We start from the raw sequence: 7,303 nt of genomic DNA on the forward strand, positions 1-7,303 counted from the left end.
AACTGGGCCTTGTCGGCTAGTACTTGCGCGATGGCATCGAGCTGAGAAATTTTTGCACCCTCGTATAGAGGCCTCTTAGCCGCAGCCATCATATCATAGAAGGCCTTTGCGGTAGGCTCGGGTTCCTCCGGTTCTGGCGGTTCCTCCGGTTCGGCGGTCCCTCGGGTTCCGGCGGTTCCTCCCGTTCCAGCGATTCGGCATGTAGGCATCGTGGAGATCATCTAGCAAGTATCTAATCCCATCGTCCTCATTGCCATCGATTCGCTGCCTCATCACCTCACCTCTCGTCACGTTCGTACCGAGTAAAGTCGACACACGTGACGTAATCAGGCATATACCCATTCAACCAAAGATGTTTAGTCATATCATCCTTTCCGTGACGATGACGCCTCTTGCAACGAGCGCAAGGGCAACTTGGACGAACGCCGACTTTGAACCACGCGCTAACTCCTTCACTAATAAATTGGTCTTCCATACCCACTCTTCTGTCATTTCGGTCGAACTAGCACGGCCACCGTACATCCACCCATTATCAGCCATCCTCTCGCTTGATTGGGAGACAAACAACAAATAGTACCATGAAATTAAATGCATCATATTTTTATTTTACCGGGCGAAACGCATGCATCAACCTACATCTCTACTAGGTGGGCTTCTAGCAGCCGCCGGATCCGTAGTTGGCTACGTTCTCCATGCTCTACCTCGGTCCAAGTCAGAATTTCGGCAGCACCTCCCCGCTGCTCTCCCGATACACGTCTCGGCAAAAACCGAGAGGATGTGCATCCGGAGAACAATGGGGAGGCGCCGCCGAAATCCCGACTCGGACCGGAGTAGAACATGGAAAACGTAGACAACTACGCATCCGCCGACTGTCCCGTAAATGCCGCAAGCGTTACGGTTGAAAATATGCCGACCACTAATGCATATTTATCCGCGTAACGCTCGCGGACGGGAAGTGACACCTAGGTTACGCAACTTTACTTGAAAAATGAATCTAGTGATGTAAAAAATATGGAGGAGGTGGAGTTTTAGCTCACCCTCGGCGATGTCGGCGACCGTCTCGAATCGTGTCAAGCGATAGGGACCCGGGGTCGTCACGCCATCGGCCTAGTTTAGACAACAACAAATTCAAATTGTTAAAATCATATTTCTATTTCTACTGGCATCATCTCTGAAATGATAAACACCCTCGCATATAGTTTTTGTTCATGTTGCATATTTAATCTGGACAATTCAGAGATGATGCCAATGATGCATGACAAATTCAGATTTGAAATCCTCACATTTTTCTGCTGAAAATGGATATATAATTTGCACAATTTAGATTTGTAATTTGAGAGATATGAATTATGCCATAATACTCATTTTATATCAGATTTTAATTATGTCCAAAATTATACATCAAATCTAGAAACTTGACATTATTGTTTCACTATTTTAAGTGACCACACCACATACAGCACAGCAATGCTAAGCAATGCTAAGCAGATTACACCACATCTAGAGAACCCAATATATAAAAAAAAACAGCATCCATGCGCCACTACTTGGCTTACTAAAATTCCCACATATCTATGAGCTGCCTCTACTCTAAAATTAGCCACCGAAAAGTAAAATGCGAATCCCTAAAATACCGCATCACGAATCCAGGAACCGCCCCCAATCCGAGACCCCACGAACAGGCATCGGGGATTCCGCTCCTCCGCCCTAAATCTGCGTCCTATAGAGGAAACCCGAATCTAATTAAGAAGGGGGTGCGTGACCTGCAAAGTGAAGTTGACATGGTCCTGCACGCCCGCGAGGTGCTGCTGGGCGGCGGCGTTCACCTCATCCAGCTTCTTCCAAAATTTTATATCAGATTTTAATTATGTCCAAAATTTTATTTACCCAAAAACCAAAACAAAGTTCATAGATGGATAGATTATTTGTAGAAGTGTAGTTTTAAGTACTTTGAATAGTATCCAGATTTCAACATTTTTTTAGAAACAAACAAAAAAAAGGTAGCATGCAGGGGGAGGGTGAGTAGGAACCGTGCTCACCCTGGAGGAGGTGGAGGAGGAGTTGCCGGCGACGGGGAGGAAGGTGTGGCCGTGTAGACGTCGACGGAGGCGAGGACGGGCTCGCGGGGTTGGAGGAGGCGACGGCGGCGACGGTGAGGAGGAGGGGACGGCGGCGACGGTGAGGAGGAGGGGACGGCGGGGTTGGGGAGGGCAAGTGGCGGAGCAGGGAGGCGGCGGCGGCGGCGCCCGGGTTGGTGGAGGCGACGGCGGGGTTGGCGCAGCGGCGGCGGCGGGCGGGGTTGGTGGAGGCGGCGGCGGCGGGCGGGTTGGTGGAGCGCGGCGGCGGCGCGCGAGGTAGGCGGCGGCGCGCGGGGTAGGCGGCGGCGCGTGGGCTTCGGCAGTGGCGGGCGCGCGGGGTTCGAGCTTCGGCAGTGAGGGCGTGCGGGGTCGGTCGGCCCGACCACTTAATTACTAACCCTATCTGTGCCGACGGCTAGGCCGTCGGCACACTTTTTTTTTTTATTTCTATTTTTATTTTTCTTTCTATTTTTATTTTTCTTTTTCTTTTTTCCTTTTTATTTCTTTATTTACTTTTGCAGTGGTTGCTAGGAGCTGAGCGCGCGGGGTGGAGGAGCTGAGGGTGGCGACACATAAAATGACTCCGACACATAAAATGACGCCACACATAAAACGGGGCCGCCGGGACATGCGGTATGGCCGTACCGGGCGCGCGGTTAGTTCCGTCTTTTGCAGTGGTTACTAGGACACATAAAATGACGCCACGCGGCTCCGCTCGATTTTTGGGTCCGTTTGCTTCGCCAACTGCGCAAAACGGGGCCGCCGGGACATGCGGTATGGCCGTACGGGCGCGCGGTTGCACCCGTCCGCCAACGCGCGAAACGGAAAACATTTAGCACATAAAATGACGCGTCCTAGACCTAAAACCATTTTTCCCTCCATTTATTGAGCGAAGGAAAGTGTCGCCCCAGTTCAAATCCGGTCAGTTTCCAGCGGATTCGGCGGAGCACCGCAGGAAGCGGGTGGGATTCCCAGATGGCTTCCGCGCGCATATGGCATGTGATAGGTGGTGCGTAGGAGGTATCCTACCGCTGCGCGGAGGTCCCGCGCGATACTGAAATGCGCACCATGTAGCTGCTTCACAAAAAAAGCCCTTCCGGCACCCCGAAAATGGAAAAACCGTCGCCCGTGGTTCGGATTGGAAATCCGCGACCGGGGCCTTGCTTCCCATCCTAGGGCCCACGCACGTGCCAAATATGGCCTCGTTCCGACAAACTATGTGGTGAAACGGGCCGTTTCCTACTCATTTCCCCTAAAAGCCATAGAACTCCGGACGAGATAGCCCCTGTTCGTGAAGGGTTCTCCAAGATAATTGCCGTATCCCGAGTTCCGTCTTTTGCAGTGGTTACTAGGACACATAAAATGACGCCACGCGGCTCCGCTCGATTTTTTGGGTCCGTTTGCTTCGCCAACTGCGCAAAACGGGGCCGCCGGGACATGCGGTATGGCCGTACCGGGCGCGCGGTTGCACCCGTCCGCCAACGCGCGAAACGGAAAACATTTAGCACATAAAATGACGCGTCCTAGACCTAAAACCATTTTTCCCTCCATTTATTGAGCGAAGGAAAGTGTCGCCCCGGCTCAAATCCGGCCGGTTTCCAGCCGGATTCGGCGGGGCACCGCGAGAAGCGGGTGGGATTCCCGCATGGCTTCCGCGCGCATATGGCATGTGATAGGTGGTGCGTAGGAGGTATCCTACCGCTGCGCGGAGGTCCCGCGCGATACTGAAATGCGCACCATGTAGCCGCTTCACAAAAAAGCCCTTCCAGGCACCCCGAAAATGGAAAAACCGTCGCCCGTGGTTCGGATTGGAAATCCGCGACCGGGGCCTTGCTTCCCATCCTAGGGCCCACGCACGTGCCAAATATGGCCTCGTTCCGACAAACTATGTGGTGAAACGGGCCGTTTCCTACTCATTTCCCCTAAAAGCCATAGAACTCCGGACGAGATAGCCCTGTTCGTGAAGGGTTCTCCAAGATAATTGCCGTATCCCAGTTCCGTCTTTTGCAGTGGTTACTAGGACACATAAAATGACACCACGCGGCTCCGCTCGATTTTTTGGGTCCGTTTGCTTCGCCAACTCGCGCAAAACGGGGCCGCCGGGACATGCGGTATGGCCGCACCGGGCCCGCGGTTGCACCCGTCCGCCAACGCGCGAAACGGAAAACATTTAGCACATAAAATGACGCGTCCTAGACCTAAAACCATTTTTCCCTCCATTTATTGAGCGAAGGAAAGTGTCGCCCGGCTCAAATCCGGTCGGCTTCCAGCGGATTCGGCGGGGCACCGCAGAAGCGGGTGGGATTCCCGCATGGCTTCCGCGCGCATATGGCATGTGATAGGTGGTGCGTAGGAGGTATCCTACCGCTGCGCGGAGGTCCCGCGCGATACTGAAATGCGCACCATGTAGCTGCTTCACAAAAAAGCCCTTCCGGCACCCCGAAAATGGAAAAACCGTCGCCCGTGGTTCGGATTGGAAATCCGCGACCGGGGCCTTGCTTCCCATCCTAGGGCCCACGCACGTGCCAAATATGGCCTCGTTCCGACAAACTATGTGGTGAAACGGGCCGTTTCCTACTCATTTCCCCTAAAAGCCATAGAACTCCGGACGAGATAGCCCCGTTCGTGAAGGGTTCTCCAAGATAATTGCCGTATCCCGGTTCCGTCTTTTGCGGTGGTTACTAGGACACATAAAATGACGCCACGCGGCTCCGCTCGATTTTTGGGTCCGTTTGCTTCGCCAACTGCGCAAAACGGGCCGCCGGACATGCGGTATGGCCGTACCGGGCGCGCGGTTGCACCCGTCCGCCAACGCGCGAAACGGAAAACATTTAGCACATAAAATGACGCGTCCTAGACCTAAAACCATTTTTCCCTCCATTTATTGAGCGAAGGAAAGTGTCGCCCGGTTCAAATCCGGTCGGTTTCCAGCGGATTCGGCGAGGCACCGCGAGAAGCGGGTGGGATTCCCGGATGGCTTCCGCGCGCATATGGCATGTGATAGGTGGTGCGTAGGAGGTATCCTACCGCTGCGCGGAGGTCCCGCGCGATACCGAAATGCGCACCATGTAGCCGCTTCACAAAAAAAGCCCTTCCGCACCCCGAAAATGGAAAAACCGTCGCTCGTGGTTCGGATTGGAAATCCGCGACCGGGGCCTTGCTTCCCATCCTAGGGCCCACGCACGTGCCAAATATGGCCTCGTTCCGACAAACTATGTGGTGAAACGGGCCGTTTCCTACTCATTTCCCCTAAAAGCCATAGAACTCCGGACGAGATAGCCCCGTTCGTGAAGGGTTCTCCAAGATAATTGCCGTATCCCGAGCTCCGTCTTTTGCAGGTGGTTACTAGGACACATAAAATGACGCCACGCGGCTCCGCTCGATTTTTGGGTCCGTTTGCTTTGCCAACTCGCGCAAAACGGGGCCGCCGGACATGCGGTATGGCCGCACGGGCGCGCGGTTGCACCCGTCCGCCAACGCGCGAAACGGAAAACATTTAGCACATAAAATGACGCGTCCTAGACCTAAAACCATTTTTCCCTCCATTTATTGAGCGAAGGAAAGTGTCGCCCCGAGTTCAAATCCGGTCGGTTTCCGACGGATTCGGCGGGGCACCGCAGAAGCGGGTGGGATTCCCGCGATGGCTTCCGCGCGCATATGGCATGTGATAGGTGGTGCGTAGGAGGTATCCTACCGCTGCGCGGAGGTCCCGCGCGATACTGAAATGCGCACCATGTAGTCGCTTCACAAAAAAGCCCTTCCGGCACCCCGAAAATGGAAAAACCGTCGCCCGTGGTTCGGATTGGAAATCCGCGACCGGGGCCTTGCTTCCCATCCTAGGGCCCACGCACGTGCCAAATATGGCCTCGTTCCGACAAACTATGTGGTGAAACGGGCCGTTTCCTACTCATTTCCCCTAAAAGCCATAGAACTCCGGACGAGATAGCCCTGTTCGTGAAGGGTTCTCCAAGATAATTGCCGTATCCCAGTTCCGTCTTTTGCAGTGGTTACTAGGACACATAAAATGACGCCACGCGGCTCCGCTCGATTTTTTGGGTCCGTTTGCTTTGCCAACCGCGCAAAACGGGGCCGCGGGACATGCGGTATGGCTGTCACGGCGCAGCGGTTGCACCCGTCCGCCAACGCGCGAAACGGAAAACATTTAGCACATAAAATGACGCGTCCTAGACCTAAAACCATTTTTCCCTCCATTTATTGAGCGAAGGAAAGTGTCGCCCAGTTCAAATCCGGTCAGTTTCCAGCGGATTCGGCGGGGCACCGCAGGAAGCGGGTGGGATTCCCAGATGGCTTCCGCGCGCATATGGCATGTGATAGGTGGTGCGTAGGAGGTATCCTACCGCTGCGCGGAGGTCCCGCGCGATACTGAAATGCGCACCATGTAGCTGCTTCACAAAAAAAAGCCCTTCCGGCACCCCGAAAATGGAAAAACCGTCGCCCGTGGTTCGGATTGGAAATCCGTGACAATGGCCTTGCTTCCCATCCTAGGGCCCACGCACGTGCCAAATATGGCCTCGTTCCGACAAACTATGTGGTGAAACGGGCCGTTTCCTACTCATTTCCCCTAAAAGCCATAGAACTCCGGACGAGATAGCCCTGTTCGTGAAGGGTTCTCCAAGATAATTGCCGTATCCCAGTTCCGTCTTTTGCAGTGGTTACTAGGACACATAAAATGACGCCACGCGGCTCCGCTCGATTTTTTGGGTCCGTTTGCTTTGCCAACTGCGCAAAACGGGGCGCCGGACATGCGGTATGGCCGTACGGGCGCGCGGTTGCACCCGTCCGCCAACGCGCGAAACGGAAAACATTTAGCACATAAAATGACGCGTCCTAGACCTAAAACCATTTTTCCCTCCATTTATTGAGCGAAGGAAAGTGTCGCCCCAGTTCAAATCCGGTCAGTTTCCGGCGGATTCGGCGGGGCACCGCAGGAAGCGGGTGGGATTCCCAGATGGCTTCCGCGCGCATATGGCATGTGATAGGTGGTGCGTAGGAGGTATCCTACCGCTGCGCGGAGGTCCCGCGCGATACTGAAATGCGCACCATGTAGCCGCTTCACAAAAAAGCCCTTCCAGGCACCCCGAAAATGGAAAAACCGTCGCCCGTGGTTCGGATTGGAAATCCGCGACCAGGGCCTTGCTTCCCATCCTAGGGCCCACGCACGTGCCAAATATGGCCTCGTTCCGACAAACTATGTGGTGAAACGG

Source organism: Lolium rigidum, chromosome 6, assembly GCF_022539505.1.
Source record: "Lolium rigidum isolate FL_2022 chromosome 6, APGP_CSIRO_Lrig_0.1, whole genome shotgun sequence".
NCBI classification, from domain to species: Eukaryota; Viridiplantae; Streptophyta; class Magnoliopsida; order Poales; family Poaceae; genus Lolium; species Lolium rigidum.